Source organism: Pseudophryne corroboree, chromosome 1, assembly GCF_028390025.1.
Source record: "Pseudophryne corroboree isolate aPseCor3 chromosome 1, aPseCor3.hap2, whole genome shotgun sequence".
Taxonomy (NCBI): domain Eukaryota; kingdom Metazoa; phylum Chordata; class Amphibia; order Anura; family Myobatrachidae; genus Pseudophryne; species Pseudophryne corroboree.
The window spans coordinates 1,165,679,029-1,165,699,377 of NC_086444.1; the positions used below are offsets into that span (position 1 = coordinate 1,165,679,029).

Genomic DNA, 20,349 nt, shown 5'->3' on the forward strand with positions numbered 1-20,349 from the left:
ATCTGTGTCACCCCTGTCTGTTTGCCCCTCCCCTTAGAATGTAAGCTCTCACGAGCAGGGCCCTCTTCCCTCATGTGCTTATCCTTTTCTTACGTTAATAATCCTCAACTGCCCAAACCACGCAGTTTTTTGGCCACCTTGAAACTTATCTCTATGTGGTTTACTGGTGTAGTTATGCTTAGTTACCCTGTACTTGTCCTATATTGTCTTCAACTGTAAGTCACTGTTTTCCTGTTTTGATTATGTGCATATGTACTCTGTAATTGGGCGCTGCGGAACCCTTGTGGCGCCATATAAATAAAGGATAATAATAATAACAACCAAACATTACACGTTTATTCCCACCTCCATACAGCTAAATGTACTATGGGGGAGATTTATCAAGCAGTGAAAAGAGCAGAGAAATGAACAATTTACTCATGGCAGACAATCAGCGGTAGCATTTATCAAGTACATTCTATAAATTGATAGGTAGATGATTTGTTGCTATGGGTAACTTACCCACTCTTTTCACCGCTGTATACATAGGCGTCTATTCATGAAGCAGTGAAAAGTGTGGAAAAATAAGCCAGTGGAGAAGTTGGCCATGGCAACCAATCAAATGCTCTGTATAATTTTTTAGTATGCAAATTATAAATGTTACGTCAAAGCTGATTGGTTGCCATGGGCAACTTCTCCACAGGCTCCCTTCTCCACACTTTTCACTGCTTGATGAATAGACCTCATATTTTCTTAATGAGTAATGCCACAGAGCTCCGTATGAACACTGATGGCAACATCGAATTAGGGGCAGGTGTATGGTGAGAACTGTATGGACAGAAAACCTGTGTGTGCTGGGAAGATTGGCTTAGCATTATTTCTTTTGGGCGGCAGTTTTAAAGTTCATTCAGGCTTTAGAAAAGTGTAAAATGAACGCTCGCGTATACAAGCCCTTCAATATAGTTGGATATGGTGTAAAATAGAATAGTTGATCCATCTGGATGTGGTGAGGATCCAGGCAGTCAGAATCCAAACAGCAGGATCCAGACGGTCAGAATCCTGAAGGTAAGTACATGGGTTAGGGTTAAGCACTAGGGGTAGGGATAGAGTTAGTCTGTGAGGGTGTGGATCATTAGGATGACCTCATATGGTCGACATGCACATGGTTCGACAGGGTCAAAATGTTGATAGTGAAAAGGTATACACCTGAAAAGGTCAACAAAAATGTCGACACAGAAAAGGTTGACAAAGGTTTTTTGCATTTTTGGGTGTCAGTTGGTGTGGCTCCCATATCTGAAATCTGAACTGACCTGCTGCCACTGCATGTGACCCAAATTAGTGTACCACATTTGCTCACCATGCTTCGAGCAACGTGCCTCATACAGTCCACGTGGTTGTTAAGTCATGAAAAAGTTGAAAAAGGGGGGGGGGGGAATACAAAAAAACATATGTTGACTATTGTCATGTCGACCACTGAACCTGATGACCTTTTGTACCTTTCGACCATATGGGGTTGACCTATCATCCGGATACCAGGCTGTGGGAGGGTATGGATAGGGATAAAATACTTATCAGGATCCCTTGGGATTTTGACCGTCGGATGCCGCCTGCCAGAATTTCACACCCAACTCGTCCCATCAAATACATTTTTAAGAACAATTTCAGATTACTAAACATCTAAAAGAATCGCCCGCCAACCAACCCCCCCCCCCCCCCACCCATTAAATCAATCGTGTATTGAGTTTAACACTATTATTTTTCGAAGGGAAAACTGGTATACTTTAACCTGCAGTACAAGGGGCCTAATTCAGACCTGATCACGCGCTAGAGTTTTTTTTTGCAGTCCAGCGTTCGCATAGTCGCCGCCCACCGGGGAGTGTATTTTAGCTGTGCAAGTGTGCGATCGCGTGTGCAGCCGAGTGGTACAAAAACAGTTTGTGCAGTCTCTGAGTAGCCCAGGACTTACTCAGCCGCTGCGATCACTTCAGCCTGTCCGGGCCCGGATTTGACGTCAGACACCCCCCCTGGAAACGCTTGGACACGCCTGCGTTTTTCCAACTACTCCCTGAAAATGGTCAGTTGCCACCCACAAATGCCTTCTTCCAGTCAATCTCTTTGAGAACGGCCGTGCGAATGGATTCTTCGTACAAACCCATCGCTGAGCGGCAATCCACTTTGTACCCGTGCAATGCGCCTGCACATTGCGGTGCATACGCCTGCACATTGCGGTGCATACGCATGCGCAGTTCGGACCTGATCGCAGCTGTACAAAAAACGCCAGCGAGCGATCAGGTCTGAATTAGGCCCAATATACACAAAGCCATGTAAACTTGTAACTTGTCACTCTCTAAGAAGCATTCCCTTCCCTTTAACGAGACACGCAGCTTCAGACAGCAATGCAAATAGCAGGAAACTGAGGTTATCTGTTTATGTAAGTCAATAATTTTATTTACATGGATATTAATGTGTAATGGAGAGGAAAGAACAGCACAATCACTATACAAATTAAGTGTAACCAGGAACACTGTGATCATGGAATGATTAACCGCAGGATTCTGCAAGTTTATTGATCGTAGTCTGGAGATCAGACCGGTGTCATCTCCAAAGCAGGCAGCAACCTGGGAACTTACTCTTTGGTTCCATATCATACTGGCCGAGTGGAGAATGGGTGGTGCTGGGGTCATATACTCTGCATATTTTGTGCAGGTTACCTACTGAAGCAGTCACAGGTCTTCTATATCCATTAACCTCTGGCTGAAATGTCCACATTATAAAATGCTACATACAGTCAGACCACAGGATAGAACATGACTCCAGGTCGACACACCTTAGGTCGACACCAATTGGTCGACACACCTTAGGTCGACATGGACAAAGGGTCGACATGGACAAGGTCGACATGGAAAAAAGTCGACATGAGTTTGTCACATTTTTTTTTTTTTTGGAACCTTTTCATACTTAACGATCCACGTGGACTACGATTGGAACGGTAATCTGTGCCGAGCGAAGCGAAGGCACCATGCCCGAAGCATCATGCGGTGCACTAATTGGGGTTCCCGGTCGCACTACGAAGAAAACGACACAAAAACAAACAAACTCACGTCGACCTTTTTTCACGTCGACCTTTTGTCCATGTCGACCTAAGGTGTGTCGACCAATTGGTGTCGACCTAAGGTGTGTCGATTTTTTTGTTGTCGACCCGGAGTCCCAGACCCAAAAAAATATACCCATTTATTTATCTAAAGGTCTCCCTATACTCATTTTATAACGCTCGCTCTTGGCAAGGACGAACGTGAAATATCGGCACTTATGTATTAAAGGGACTACCTCAGTGAACAACCTGTCAACGGTCTCTTCTTCCTTGTGGCTAAGTGACTATATAGCTGGCATTATGGCAACTGAAAGTGTATAAGTGACTATTCTGAATGGTTGTGTTTTGGCGCCAAGTGTTTCTGGAAACGTAATGTGCAGAACAGACAAGTGAAAGTAAACTTGTGGATCGGCAGCTGGTTTGAAGGAAGTTGCAGTCCTTTTAGGGCCCGCTATGAGGTTAATTTACTGTTGGTGTGAGGAACAGATGTCAAGTGAGTGGTCATTGGCTAGAACATTTACGGCAGGAAGTCTGAGCCTGTTGAACAGAAACTCGGCAGAAATCCACTCATCACCGAAGTGGAACAAAGCCTGTTTGACATATGCGTGGCGCACCTACATAGGCTGTCAGCACCTGAGAGTGAGCCACAAGTACCATTCCATCGGCGGCAGTGCCAGGTTAAGGTCCTGGTGGGCCTGGAGCTGAAATTTATAATGGGACTATTGGGGGCTGCCGCAGGGGGTGTGACTACTGATATGGGGGTGTGGTCTGTGCCGTGAGGTGTGACTAGCACCAAGGAGGGCATAGCTACCCAACCTTCTTTTACCCACTGCAATCTCCCTCTCCTCTTTGCTTATATGTAACATATACCTGTCTAAACAAAAACACAAAAAATACAAACTATGGTTTATTCATAAAATAAAATTAATGTTATTGAGGTTAGTAATACTCTGGGAACAAAACAAGGCCCAAATTATGTGATTCTAGCTTTTTTGTCAATTTTTTAAGAATTACAAAACCAAAACCAGCAGTAACAGCGTTTTCGACACACCTCAATATTTGACCAACATGCTCTGGTGCTCATCCAATGCATCAAACAGCATATGGAAGTGGTGTTGTCACTCAGGGAATAATTCAGATCTGATCGCAGCAGCACATTTGTTAGCTAATGGGCAAAACCATGTGCACTGCAGGGAGGGGGGGGGGTCAGATGTAACATGTGCAGAGATATTTAGGTTTGGGTGGGTTATATTGTTTCTGTGCAGGGTAAATACTGGCTGCTTTATTTTTACACTGCAATTTAGATTTCAGTTTGAACACACCCCACCCAAATCTCTCTCTCTCTGCACATGTTACATCTGCCCCACCTGCACTGCACATGGTTTTGCCCATTAGCTAACAAATTTGCTGCTGCGATCAGATCTGAATTAGGTCCTCAGTCTTTCAATCAGGCAGAAGTAAAAACAGACACAGGGCTTGATTCAGAGTTGCAAGCAAAGCCAAAAAGAACACAACTGGGCAAAACCATGTGGGGCTAATATAACATGTGCAGAAAGATTTAGATTTGAGTGGGTTGTATCCCACAAATACTGGACAGCTTAATTTTTACACTGCAATTTAGATTATAGGAGTAAATGTATTACCCTGCGTTATAGGGGAGCAGTATCAGCGCACTGATACTGCTTCTCCCCCATCTATTACTGTTGCGGTGCTGGCTCAGATAGCGCCCCTGTCCATATCGGCGCTGCTATCTAATATAGCCCATACACTGGTGAGATATCAGGTACAATCCTTCCATTTCGACCGCATCTGTGAGAGAAATCGAAGGATTGTATGCACATTTTAGGTACCTTACAACGCGATGCGCAGGGGGATCCGGTCTTTAGGTTGACAGTAACTAGGTCGACAGGGTCTCTAGGTCGACATGAGTTTTTCACGATTTTTTTCTTTTTTTGAACCTTTTCATACTTAACGCCCCACGTGGACTACGATTTTAACGGTAATCTGTGCCGAGCGAAGCGCTAGCGGAGCAAGGCACCTTGCCCGAAGCATGGCGAGCTTCGCGAGGGGACACGGTGCACTAATTGGGGTTACCGGTCACTCTACGAAGAAAACGACACCAAAACCCCCCATAAAAAACTCATGTCTACCTTTTGACCTGTCGACCTAGAGACCCTGTCGACCTAGATACTGTCGACCAATAGTAGTTACTATCTACCTTCAATACCATACCCATGCGTGGGCACGCCGGTCGAATATCGCGTCTCATGATAGTATGTGCTGCACTTAATATTTATCGAATCGCAGTGCGATATATCGCATGTGTTTTTAAAAACACATGCGATATATCGCACAGCGATGCGTGATTGGCACACGCCGGGAGTGTGACGTGCCCATCACGTGATTACCATGCGATCTATCGCATGATCACATGGTAATCACTATGGCAGTTCAGGTGCGATTTCATTGCACCTGAACTGCCGGTACGATGCCCCGCGATGTCACATCGCGGGGCATCGCACAAGTGTATGGGCACTATTACAGATAGCACACCGATATGAGGGGGCAATGTATGAACAGTCAGCATTGCTGACCGTTCTGACACCTGCAGCTGTCAGTTGCGACAGCTGCAGGTGGCGATGCCCATACACCACAGCAGGGACAGAGCTATCCCTGGCTGTGGCGGGCGCCAGCTCTGGACTGCGTAGGGGATCTCGCGTGAGTATGACATCCCGCACATGCACAGTGGAGCCGGCCGGGCAGGGGGAGACAGTGCATCAGCACTGAGCTGACGCGCTGTAAGCTCAGGAGGGCATCGCCTGAGGGAGGAGCGCTTCGACAGACAAGATGTTAATACATCTTGCTGATGTCCCTTCCTGCTTCACCTCGGTAATAAGGCAAAGCAGGAAGTGTTATGGTGTGTACACATGGTGAGATTTTTTTCTTATGATTTTGACTATAAAGTCAAAATAGTAAGAAAAGTTAGTGCAGATCGCAAGGTGAAAGTCACCTTGCGATGCCGATGCGCGGTCCCGCGTGGTCGGCATCACAAGAATAGATAGACTGTGCAGGCAAGTCAATTTTGACTATCTCTATAGAAGAGATAGTTAAAATTGACACTTAGCCAAAATCGCACATAGTCAGTATTGCAATGAATTCGGGGTCATTCCGAATTGATCGATTTTCGCAGCCCAGCGATCAGGTGAAAAAACGGCATTTCTGCGCACGCGTATGGGCTGCAATGCACACGCGCGACGTACGAGTACAAAGCCCGTTGTGGCTGTGCTCAGGTTCTAGCAAAGTTTTTCTTCGCACTGACGGCCGCAAGAAGATTGACAGGAAGGGGGCGTTACTGGGTGTCAACTGACCATTTCCAGGGAGTGTTTGCAAAAACGCAGGCGTGTCTGAAAAAACGCAGGCGTGGCCGGGCGTTCGATGGGCAGGTGTATGACGTGAAATCCAGACACAAATAGGCTGAAGTGATCACAAGCGCTGAGTAGGATCAGAGCAACTCTGAAACTGCACAAACGGTTTTTGCAGAGCTCGGCTGCACATGCGTTCGCACTTCTGCTAAGCTAAAATACACTCCCCAGTGGGCGGCAGCATAGCGTTTGCACGGCTGCTAAAACTAGCTAGCTAGCGATCAACTTGGAATGACCACCAACATCCGTTATTCACATTACACCGCCCAGCGGCATCCGATCATCACATTACAATGCACAGAGGCGTCCATTATTCACATTAAACTGCACTGACACATCCGTTATTCACATTACAGCACATGGCAGCGTCCGTTACTCACATTACACCGCATAGCGGCGGCACATTATTCACATTACAGCGTACAGCAGCGTCACCTTACACCGCCCAGTAGCATCCAGTACTCACATTACTCCGCACAGCAGCATCACATTACTCACATTACAGCGCACGGCAGCGTCCGTTACTCACATTACACCGCACAGCGTCGTCACATTATTCACATTATAGCACACAGTGGTGTCACACTAAAGCACACTTTCGTTACTCACATTACAGCGCACAGCGACTTCCGTTACTCACATTACAGCGCACAGCGACTTCCGTTATTCACATTACAGCGCACAGCGACTTCCGTTACTCACATTACAGCGCACAGCGACTTCGGTTACTCACATTACACCGCACAGCGACTTCCGTTACTCACATTACACCACACAGAGGCATCAGTTATTCACATTACAGCGCACAGCGACTTCCGTTACTCACATTACAGCGCACAGCGACTTCCGTTACTCACATTACAGTGCACAGCGACTTCCATTACTCACATTACAGCGCACAGCGACTTCCGTTATTCACATTACACCGCACAGCGACTTCCGTTATTTACATTACAGCGCACAGCGACTTCAGTTACTCACATTACAGCGCACAGCGACTTCCGTTACTCACATTACAGCGCACAGTGACTTCCGTTACTCACATTACACCTCACAGCGACTTCCGTTACTCACATTACACCGCACAGCGACTTCCGTTACTCACATTACAGCGCACATCGACTTCCGTTATTCACATTACACCGCACAGAGGCTTCCGTTACTCACATTACACCGCACAGCGACTTCCGTTACTCACATTACAGCGCACAGCGACTTCGGTTACTCACATTACACCGCACAGCGACTTCCGTTACTCACATTACACCACACAGAGGCATCAGTTATTCACATTACAGCGCACAGAGACTTCTGTTACTCACATTACAGCGCACAGCGACTTCCGTTACTCACATTACAGTGCACAGCGACTTCCGTTACTCACATTACAGCGCACAGCGACTTCCGTTATTCACATTACACCGCACAGCGACTTCCGTTATTTACATTACAGCGCACAGCGACTTCAGTTACTCACATTACAGCGCACAGCGACTTCCGTTACTCACATTACAGCGCACAGTGACTTCCGTTACTCACATTACACCTCACAGCGACTTCCGTTACTCACATTACACCGCACAGCGACTTCCGTTACTCACATTACACCGCACAGCGACTTCCGTTACTCACATTACAGCGCACATCGACTTCCGTTATTCACATTACACCGCACAGAGGCTTCCGTTACTCACATTACACCGCACAGCGACTTCCGTTACTCACATTACAGCGCACATCGACTTCCGTTACTCACATTACAGCGCACAGAGGCTTCCATTACTCACATTACAGCGCAGAGGATTCCGTTACTCACATTACAGCGCACAGCGACTTCCGTTATTCACATTACACCGCACAGCGACTTCCGTTACTCACATTACAGTGCACAGCGACTTCCGTTACTCACATTACACCGCACAGAGGCTTCCGTTATTCACATTACACCGCACAGCGGCAACTGTCATTCACATTACAACACCCAGCAGCGTCTGTTACTCACATTACAGAGTACAGCGGTGTCACATTATTCATATTACAGCGTACACTGGCGTCACATTACAATGCACAGAGGTGTCCATTATTCACATTACACCACCCAGCGGCGTCTGTAACTCACATTACACCGCGGGTGGGGGTGCAGATAGAACTGTTCTATCACAAGAGCACTTTGTTTGCAGGCAGAGGTCAGAGAGATTAGAGAAGACTCATACTCCCCTCTCCTGCTGGATCCACCGCGGCCGCACTGTCTCTTCCTCTGAGGTCTGCGCAATAACATCAACGGAGTTTGGCGCGCAGATCTCCTCCTCTTCCTGACAGCCGGGTGGTGTGGGTGACGGGACCTCTTCTCCTGTTAGTGGCCGGTGGCCGCAGCGCACAACGCAAAGTACATTAATTTAGTGGTGCGTGGGAGGGCGGGGCCACAGATGATAGGTGGGACCACACCCCAATCAGCCCACTGCGCCTCTGCTTGGTAGAACTAATGACCAATCTGGCCCTGGTCACTAGAGTTCTGACTTGCCCACTGTGCTTGCAGTAAATGAGGAGGATGAAAGTACAGAGCCACAATTCGTTTGCACTACTGCTGAATAGAGATCCTGTCCTGGCACCAGGGCTATTGCTGGGAAGTCTGCTGATGAAGCTCCTTCACTTATGTCTCCTTCTCCCTTCCTGCCATTGGGACCTGCCAGCAGCTGGACTCCACCACCCACAGGCAAGCAAATCGCGGGCATAATGCCCCTCAGGGCGTGGCCTAATGCCTCGAGGGGGCGGAGCTACGATCCCGCCGTGAACATGAAATAAACTTTGTCTATCAGGTACCCCGCATGTGACACTGACCGTCGCTGCCGTTGGGGGGGGGGGGGGGGAGGAGAGGAGGCTGGTGTTGTTGCTGCCGGAGCTCCATTCGCCCCATTGTTAATCCGGCCCTGATCGGCGGCCACACACAAAATGTGGAAAGGATGTGGGGCTCTGCAATGTGGTCAGTTTCCACAAATATGTCTCTAGGCGCTGGTTATGTTTTGTTAATATACGGACCTGTAATATTCCACCAGATCTTAATTACTATTCAGCTGCAGGCAGTGAAATTATGCCTGTGTGCGCATAAAAAAAACCCCTCCCGTTGCTACAGGAGACAAACAATAGAAAAAGAATTCACTCTGCGCTTATTTTGATAATTATAGGCTTAAATGAGATGAGTACAACCACGTCACAACATGTATTTATTTTTAATATATATTTCTCTGATGTCCTAGTGGATGCTGGGAACTCCGTAAGGACCATGGGGAATAGCGGCTCCGCAGGAGTCAGGGCACAAGAATAAAAGCTTTAGGATCAGGTGGTGTGCACTGGCTCCTCCCCCTATGACCCTCCTCCAAGCCTCAGTTAGATTTTTGTGCCCAAACGAGAAGGGTGCAGGCTAGGTGGCTCTCCTGAGCTGCTTAGAATAAAAGTATATTTTAGGTTTTTTATTTTCAGTGAGTCCTGCTGGCAACAGGCTCACTGCATCGTGGGACTAAGGGGAGAAGAAACGGACTCACCTGCGTGCAGAGTGGATCGGGTTTCTTAGGCTACTGGACATTAGCTCCAGAGGGACGATCACAGGTTCAGCCTGGATGGGTCCCGGAGCCGCGCCGCCGGCCCCCTTACAGAGCCAGAAGAGCGAAGAGGTCCGGTGAAATCGGCGGCAGAAGACGATCCTGTCTTCAGACTAAGGTAGCGCACAGCACCGCAGCTGTGCGCCATTGCTCTCAGCACACTTCACACTCCGGTCACTGAGGGTGCAGGGCGCTGGGGGGGAGCGCCCTGAGAAGCAATATAACATGATATACCTTAGATTGGCTAAAGAATACATCACATATAGCTCTGGGGCTATATGGATGTATTTTAACCCCTGCCATTTTTTACAGAAAAAGCGGGAGATAAGGACGTCGTGAAGGGGCGGAGCCTATCTCCTCAGCACACAAGCGCCATTTTCCCTCACAGCTCCGCTGGAAGGACGGCTCCCTGACTCTCCCCTGCAGACTTGCTACTGAATCAGGGTAAAAAAGAGAAGGGGGGGCACTATTGGCAGCTAAAAACTATATAAACAGCAGCTATAAGGGAATAACACTTATATAAGGTTATCCCTGTATATATATATATAGCGCTTGGTGTGTGCTGGCAGACTCTCCCTCTGTCTCTCCAAAGGGCTTGTGGGGTCCTGTCCTCTATCAGAGCATTCCCGGTGTGTGTGCTGTGTGTCGGTACGTGTGTGTCGACATGTATGAGGAGCAAAATGATGTGGAGGCGGAGCAATTGCCTGGGTTAGTAATGTCACCCCCTAGGGAGTCGACACCTGACTGGATGATCGTATTTAAAGAATTAAGTGATAATGTCAGCACTTTGCAAAGAACGGTTGATGACATGAGACAGCCGGCAAATCAATTAGTGCCTGTCTAGGCGTCTCAGACACCGTCAGGGGCCCTAAAACGCCCGTTACCTCAGTGGGTCGACACAGATCCAGACACAGATACTGAGTCTAGTGTCGACGGTGAGGAGACAAACGTAATGTCCAGTAGGGCCACACGTTACATGATCACGGCAATGAAGGAAGCATTGAACATTTCTGACACTACAAGTACCACAAAGAAGGGTATTATGTGGGGTGTGAAAAAACTACCAATAGTTTTCCCTGAGTCAGATGAGTTAAATGAGGTGTGTGATAAAGCGTGGGTTTCCCCCGACAAAAAATTGCTAATTTCTAAAAAATTATTGGCACTATATCCTTTCCCGTTAGAGGTTAGGACACGTTGGGAAACACCCCCTAGGGTAGATAAGGCGCTCACACGTTTATCTAAACAAGTAGCGTTACCGTCTCCTGATACGGCCACCCTCAAAGAACCAGCAGATAGAAGGCTGGAAATTATTCTTAAAAGTATATACACACATACTGGTGTTATACTGCGACCAGCAATCGCTTCAGCCTGGATGTGCAGTGCTGGCGTCGCGTGGTCGGATTCCCTGACTGAAAATATTGATACCCTGGTTAGGGACAATATACTGTTAACTATAGAGCATCTGAAGGATGCATTACTATATATGCGTGATGCACAGAGGGATATTTGCACCCTGGCATCACGAGTAAGTGCTATGTCCATTTCTGCCAGAAGAGCGTTATGGACGCGACAGTGGTCAGGCGATGCGGATTCCAAACGACATATGGAAGTATTGCCGTATAAAGGGGAGGAGTTATTTGGGGCTGGTCTATCGGACCTGGTGGCCACGGCAACGGCTGGAAAATCCACCTTTTTACCCCAGGTCACTTCACATCAGCAGAAAAAGACACCGTCTTTTCAAACTCAGTCCTTTCGTTCCCATAAGTACAAGCGAGCTAAAGGCCATTCCTTCCTGCCCCGGGGCAGAGGAAGGGGAAAAAGACTGCACCATGCAGCCGCTTCCCAGGAGCAGAAGCCCTCCCCTGCTTCTGCCAAGTCTTCAGCATGACGCTGGGGCTTTACAAGCAGACTCAGACATGGTGGGGGCCCGTCTCAAGAATTTCAACGCGCAGTGGGCTCACTCGCAAGTGGACCCCTGGATTCTACAGGTGGTATCGCAGGGGTACAAACTGGAATTCGAGGCGTTTCCCCCTCGCCGGTTCCTGAAGTCTGCTCTACCAAAGTCTCCCTCTGACAGGGAGGCAGTTTTGGAAGCCATTCACAAGCTGTATTTCCAGCAGGTGATAATCAAGGTACCCCTCCTACAACAGGGAAAGGGGTATTATTCCACGCTGTTTGTGGTACCGAAGCCGGACGGCTCGGTGAGACCAATTTTAAATCTAAAATCCCTGAACACTTACATAAAGAGGTTCAAATTCAAGATGGAATCACTCAGAGCGGTGATAGCAAACCTGGAAGAAGGGGACTATATGGTGTCTCTGGACATCAAGGATGCTTATCTCCACGTCCCAATCTACCCGTCTCACCAAGGGTACCTCAGGTTTGTAGTACAAAACTGTCATTATCAGTTTCAGACGCTGCCGTTTGGGTTGTCCACGGCACCTCGGGTCTTTACCAAGGTAATGGCCGAAATTATGATTCTTCTTCAAAGAAAAGGCATCTTAATTATCCCTTACTTGGACGATCTCCTGATAAGGGCAAGGTCCAGGGAACAGTTAGAAGTCGGAGTAGCACTATCTCAGGTAGTGTTACGTCAGCACGGGTGGATCCTAAATATTCCAAAATCGCAGCTGATTCCAACGACACGTCTACTGTTCCTAGGAATGATTCTGGACACCGTCCAGAAAAAGGTGTTTCTCCCGGAGGAGAAGGCCAGGGAGTTATCCGAGCTAGTCAGGAACCTCCTAAAACCAGGCCAGGTGTCAGTGCATCAGTGCACGAGGGTCCTGGGAAAAATGGTGGCTTCTTACGAAGCGATTCCATTCGGAAGATTCCATGCAAGAACGTTTCAGTGGGATCTACTGGACAAATGGTCCGGATCGCATCTTCAGATGCATCAGCGGATAACCCTGTCGACAAGGACAAGGGTGTCTCTTCTGTGGTGGCTGCAGAGTGCTCATCTACTAGAGGGCCGCAGATTTGGCATTCAGGATTGGGTCCTGGTGACCACGGACGCCAGCCTGAGAGGCTGGGGGGCAGTCACACAGGGAAAAAATTTCCAGGGCTTGTGGTCAAGCATGGAAACATCTCTTCATATAAACATTCTGGAACTAAGGGCCATTTACAATGCCCTAGGTCAAGCGAAACCCCTGCTTCAGGGTCAGGCGGTATTGATCCAATCGGACAACATCACGTCAGTCGCCCACGTAAACAGACAGGGCGGCACGAGAAGCAGGAGGGCAATGGCAGAAGCTGCAAGGATTCTTCGCTGGGCGGAAAATCATGTGATAGCTCTGTCAGCAGTGTTCATTCCGGGAGTGGACAACTGGGAAGCAGACTTCCTCAGCAGACACGACCTTCACCCGGGAGAGTGGGGACTTCACCCAGAAGTCTTCCACCTGATTGTAAACCGTTGGGAAAAACCAAAGGTGGACATGATGGCGTCACGTCTAAACAAAAAACTAGACAGATATTGCGCCAGGTCAAGGGACCCTCAGGCAATAGCGGTGGACGCTCTGGTGACACCGTGGGTGTACCAGTCAGTGTATGTGTTCCCTCCTCTTCCTCTCATACCAAAAGTACTGAGAATCATAAGAAGGAGAGGAGTAAGAACGATACTCGTGGTTCCGGATTGGCCAAGAAGGACTTGGTACCCGGAACTTCAAGAGATGCTCACGGAAGACCCGTGGCCTCTACCTCTAAGAAAGGACCTGCTCCAACAGGGGCCTTGTCTGTTCCAAGACTTACCGCGGCTGCGTTTGACGGCATGGCGGTTGAACGCCGGATCCTGAAGGAAAAAGGCATTCCAGATGAAGTCATCCCTACCCTGGTCAAAGCCAGGAAGGATGTAACCGCAAAACATTATCACCGCATTTGGCGAAAATATGTTGCGTGGTGTGAGGCCAAGAAGGCCCCTACAGAGGAATTTCAACTGGGTCGTTTCCTCCAATTCCTGCAAACAGGACTGTCTATGGGCCTAAAATTAGGGTCCATTAAGGTTCAAATTTCGGCCCTGTCGATTTTCTTCCAGAAAGAACTGGCTTCAGTACCTGAAGTTCAGACATTTGTAAAAGGGGTACTGCATATACAACCTCCTTTTGTGCCTCCAGTGGCACCTTGGGATCTCAATGTTGTTTTGAGGTTCCTTAAGTCACATTGGTTTGAACCACTCACCACTGTGGACTTAAAATATCTCACATGGAAGGTGACAATGCTGTTAGCCCTGGCTTCAGCCAGGCGTGTGTCAGAATTGGCGGCTTTATCATATAAAAGCCCTTACTTAATTTTTCATTCTGACAGGGCAGAATTGAGGACTCGTCCTCAATTTCTCCCTAAGGTGGTTTCTGCTTTTCACATGAACCAACCTATTGTGGTGCCTGCGGCTACTAGGGACTTGGAGGACTCCAAGTTACTTGACGTTGTCAGGGCCCTGAAAATATATGTTTCCAGGACGGCGGGAGTCAGAAAGTCTGACTCGCTGTTTATCCTGTATGCACCCAACAAGCTGGGTGCTCCTGCTTCTAAGCAGACTATTGCTCGTTGGATTTGTAGTACAATTCAGCTTGCACATTCTGTGGCAGGCCTGCCACAGCCAAAATCTGTGAAAGCCCATTCCACAAGGAAAGTGGGCTCATCTTGGGTGGCTGCCCGAGGGGTCTCGGCTTTACAACTTTGCCGAGCAGCTACTTGGTCAGGGGCAAACACGTTTGCTAAATTCTACAAATTTGATACCCTGGCTGAGGAGGACCTGGAGTTCTCTCATTCGGTGCTGCAGAGTCATCCGCACTCTCCCGCCCGTTTGGGAGCTTTGGTATAATCCCCATGGTCCTTACGGAGTTCCCAGCATCCACTAGGACGTCAGAGAAAATAAGATTTTACTTACCGATAAATCTATTTCTCGTAGTCCGTAGTGGATGCTGGGCGCCCATCCCAAGTGCGGATTGTCTGCAATACTTGTACATAGTTATTGTTAACTAAATCGGGTTATTGTTGTTGTGAGCCATCTTTTCAGAGGCTCCTTCGTTGTTATCATACTGTTAACTGGGTTCAGATCACAAGTTGTACGGTGTGATTGGTGTGGCTGGTATGAGTCTTACCCGGGATTCAATATCCTTCCTTATTATGTACGCTCGTCCGGGCACAGTATCCTAACTGAGGCTTGGAGGAGGGTCATAGGGGGAGGAGCCAGTGCACACCACCTGATCCTAAAGCTTTTATTCTTGTGCCCTGTCTCCTGCGGAGCCGCTATTCCCCATGGTCCTTACGGAGTTCCCAGCATCCACTACGGACTACGAGAAATAGATTTATCGGTAAGTAAAATCTTATTTTAGCACTAATTAGTGCCTATTTCCACAAATTTAATACACTATTAAAATAAATGTAAACATCGACAGCCTAATCTAATACATATATATTTTTCTAAATACTTGCAATAAATATATCAATTCTTTATAAAACAACCACTAATAGAGGTGGATCAATTACTAAAAAGGACAGTGCACTGTCAAGAAAAAACCCAACGTATTTTCTTGTGGATAAAAAGCCGTGTATCTCGGAGCCTTTCCTTTATAATCCCGCACAGAAGCTTAATAAAGGTCCTGATACAAATTGTTTCCAAAAGGTTAAATACTGTTCATACACATGTATTGTATCATAAACGAGCCAGTTCTATTACCACGCCAATACGTGTATAGGCTCAATACCAACCACTTATGAGGGTATTGTTGTTTTATAAATAATTTATATATTTATTGAAAGTATTTAGAAAAATATATATGTATTAGATTAGGCTGTCGATGTTTACATTTATTTTAATAGTGTATTAAATTTGTGGAAATAGGCACTAATTAGTGCTAAATATATATTAAAAATAAATATATGTTGTGACATGTGGTTGTACTCATCTCATTTAAGCCTATAATTATCAAAATAAGCGCAGAGTGAATTCTTTTCCTATGCAATGTGGTCTACAAAAACACACTGTATAACAGCACGGGCCCACCTAATGTCCTACTTTTCCCAGTTCCTATGGTGCAAGATCTGTCTGCAGTACATCAAGTCTGGGAACCAGAAAATCATTATTAATGCTGGGCTCAGCTAACAACGAAGATAGCCATGAGGAAGAAGAGGGCTGACTGGTGGCAGACTGGACTGGCCAAGTGGTCCTTATCTGTTGTCAAATTCTCTGTTTCTATGTTAATGAGAAAGTCCCTTTAACATGCAAGGTGACAATCCCTTTAATGTGTAAAAACTGATATATCTAATGTACTAAGAATCTTATCAAGACAAGCAACAAAACAAGATAGACACCAGGACATGACTGGATGGGTTGGGTATGGGTGACCGGCGTTTGGGATCCCGCCGGTTAGCATACCGACACCAGGATCTCGGGGATTAGAATGCTGGTGGGAAGGGCTACTGTCTGGATTTTTAGGGGGAGGGATGAAGGCGTCGGTATTGTGACCAGCGGTCTACATCCCGACTGGACTGCAATACCAGCTGATGATGGAGAGCCTTTGTTGGGAGTCGTTGAGACCGACCTAAGTTTAGGCTGTGGATGGCGTGTCCAGGCCGACCTAAGTTTTGGCTAAGGATGGCCTCTCCATGGGTTGGGTATGAATGACCGGCGGTCATCATACCGACGCCGGGATCGCAGCATTGAGGTGCCCGGTGCGCGCGCAAGGGGGGGAAGGGGGTGTGGAGCGCAACAAGCCCCTTGCAGGCTCGCTGCGCTTGCCACGCAGCGGACTCGGTGGACACCCACGAGTGGGAATAGTCCCTGTTGGTCGGCATGACGACCGGCGGGATTGTGAGAGGGTGGATTTTTGGTGGTCGGTATTGTGGAGACCGCCGGTCACATAATTGTATCCCCTCTCCTCAACTATCCAAGCGGATGATGCATCTCATCTGTCTTGACACCCATAAGATCAGAACTTTAAATGTGGATGCAGTCAAAGTATTGTTTGACATTTGAACATTGTATTCAATGCACATGCATTTGTCCTCTTGTAATCTTTTTATTAAGCGCAGAGTTATGTCTTTACTCTTTGTCATAAAAAAAACTAAACAATTAAAAGTATATATTAAAAAAAACCACAAGATGAAGTTAAAGGGCAGACAGGGATGGTCAGGAAATGAGCCAGATGAGTAATGAGAGATCAGATAAGAAACAGTAATTAAAATATTGTTGCACTGCAGGGGGGCAGGTGTCACATTTGCACAAAGATTTAGATGTGAAACAGGTGCGTGCAAACTCTGATCTGCAAGTGCAAGAATGTTAAATGTACTTGCTCCCGTTGCATTGCAGCATGGTTTCTTCCAGCCAGCAGACAGAGAGGACAAAAAAAATGGAAATGCGCTATTAAGGGTATAGTGCTAGAATTAAGACTTGTAGGAGTCGATTCAATTAAACGTGAATAGTGCCGGGAAGGAGGTCCCAGAGCTATTCAATTCAGCGCACTGTTATGTTGAAGGGTGTAGTAGGGTATGCCAACGGCCAGCATACCGGCGCCGGAATCTGGACAACCGGCATACCAACAGCTGGGCGAACGCAAATGAGCCCCTTGCATGGACCCCCAGAGGGAGAAAAGGTGTCGGTATGCCGGCTGTCGGGATTCCGGCGCCGGTATACTGTGCGCCGGGATCCCTACAGCCGTCAAACTGAAGACCACCCATGTCGAAGAATGCCGGTACTCGTGCCTTAAACTGGGTGTTTAGTCGTGTGAAGGGGCATTTTCCGACTTCAGTGCCTACTGTGATGCTGTTTGCATGCGTTAATGGCAGAATACAGCTTTGCGGCAGTAGTTTAGTCGGATTTCTGCTCGCAGCACAGGAGGAGTGAAAGCGGAAGTCCTCTGGTTGGGCATAGCAGTGCCCTGAATTAAATAGCTCCGGGACCTCCTTCCCACGCTATTCATATCACCTTTAATTGAATTGACCTTGTAAATTTTGTATGAAATCAGTGGAGAAAAGAAGATCCCCTGCATTTAGATCCCTTTGCCGATTAATGATCTTTCTGTGCAGCCATTGTCGAATTGTTTACTGATGAAGGTTAAGAATGGTCACGCAACAGTTCATTCATTCTTTGATATTAGCCATCAGCATTGGCTGCCTGCTCTCACTCCGGAGGCTTGCAGGCAAATTACCTGGTAGCATCTGGCCTGACAGCAGGACTTTCTTTGCATACTGCCGGTGTTGAAAGTGATTTGACTGTGGCTGCATCGGATCATCATTCATCAACAAAGGGACCTGGTTCCAAGGCGCTTCTTTTCTTGACTGATCTGAAACAAAGAGATTCCAGTTCTACATTGGCCAATGATGGCATTTTGAAGTGGGTGCCTGTCTTGAAACGAGTGAGTGAGACTCCATGCTGTCAGCACAGGTGGAACGGATATTGAACACCTTTGGAATACCTAGATGGAGAAGTCTGGTACGCTGGCACCTAAAGGCAGCCATCGGTGGTCACCGTAGTCGCTGAAATCCGAGAGAAGCACCTTGAGAATCCCCCATCCGATACCGGGGTTCTGTGTGCTACAGTTTCCTCCACCTGATGGGATTTCTATATTGGGATCCGTTTTCTATGCATGCTTATTATAAAGGACTTCTAATGGTTTTCCATTTATTTTTATTCTTTGTTCTGTTTCATGTTTTTTGATTGTATTAATATTTTTTAAGATTAATGGATTATAATAATTTGGTCTTAATTCTTTATACTGGACACTTACTAGTTGCAGCTCCATGTTTTTGAAATTTGTATTGTTTTATGTATTTTTTAATCAAATGTCATTTTTAGGTTTTTCTTTTAGAATGTGAGCTCTCACGAGCAGGGCCCTACTACCTCCTGTGCTTTGCATTCCCTTACATATACTATCATCTATTTTTAAACTCCCTTCTACTACAGTAACCTTTCGTTTTTGACAACCTGCTGCTTACTCAAGTGCTATGCCCATTTATGCAATCAATGTTTATAAACCACGTACTTGTCCTGCATTGTTTTGTAATATAAGTGACTGCTTTCTTGTTTGCTTATTTGTTTATGTACATTGTTAGCGCTGCGGAACCTTGTTGCACAATATAAATAAAGGATAATAATAATCTAAGCAAATTACACGATCAAGAAAGAAAAACCATTAAGTGCATAACTCAGTGGCAAATTTATTAAGTCTGGTGAAGTGATAAAGCGGAAGGTGATAACGCACCAGCCAATCAGATCCTAACTTCCATGTTACAGGCTGGGTTTGAAAAATGACAGTTAGGTGCTGACTGGCTGGTGTGTTATCACCTTCCACTTTATCACTTCACCGGGCTTAATAAATCTGCCCTACAGTTACATAAACAAAAAGAAACAAAAACACTTGAAAAGGGGGAGTCATACCAAAGTATAGTCCACAAACATTATAAATGTAACATCTGTATTTAAAGCATAAGAACGCACATGATAAACAAAGATGACGCCAACAGCAATCAAAGAAAAATAAGCAATACCCAGGGGACAGCAGAACAAAAGCAAAAAGTCTCATTATACAGTCACTATAAACCCAACCCCCTCTTCGACGTAAAGAAGAATTGGTGGACCACCAGCTACCATTCGGAGGTTGTACCGAGAGGCATGATGAAGGCTCACATAGATTTGGCATCCAGAAGAGAGGGGAAGAGTGTCAATATCGCTCTAGATCAATTTATGCTTACAGTGTTTGGTTTCCTTTCTTAGGCACAGAGAAAAGGACGGCAGAGATGCTGGCTTGCACCTACTCCGGCCAAGAATGCGGAATGGGGCAGAAGCGGCAGAGCTTTGGAGGGTGTAGCCAAGAGGGGTTGTATGGAAAGGAGAGACAGGAGAGCTCTGGGAGGTACAGGGATCATGAGAAAGAAAAGAGAAACAATAGCTGAACACTGAATGGTAGATTGTGTCACTATCACAGTGGTCGGGATCCCGGTGGTCAGCATACCAACGCCGGGATCCTGGACGCCAGAATGCCGACAGGGGACTGAGGACTATTCCCACTCGTGGGTGTCCACAACACCCATAGAGTGGGAATAGAACCTGTGGTGAGCGCAGCTTCGTTGCGCTTGTCCCCACGCCGGCATGCAGACCGCAGGGATCCCAACCCAACCTTAGATTTAGTGGTGGCATCAACAACAACAACAACAACACAATTTTGCGGTTAAGATGGCAGAAATCAACTCATCATCGAACCGGATCAGAGCCAATTCCTGAACATTGTGCATCTGTGTGGTGTTTGCATGTACCCCGAATGTTTGC

General features: G+C 46.9%; 1 protein-coding gene across 1 annotated transcript in view; it reads right to left on the bottom strand.

Annotated features, from left to right (window-relative positions):
* Positions 1–20,349, bottom strand: part of POLR1A (RNA polymerase I subunit A) — a 298,145-nt gene that overhangs the window by 61,763 nt on the left and 216,033 nt on the right. The window lies entirely within an intron of this gene.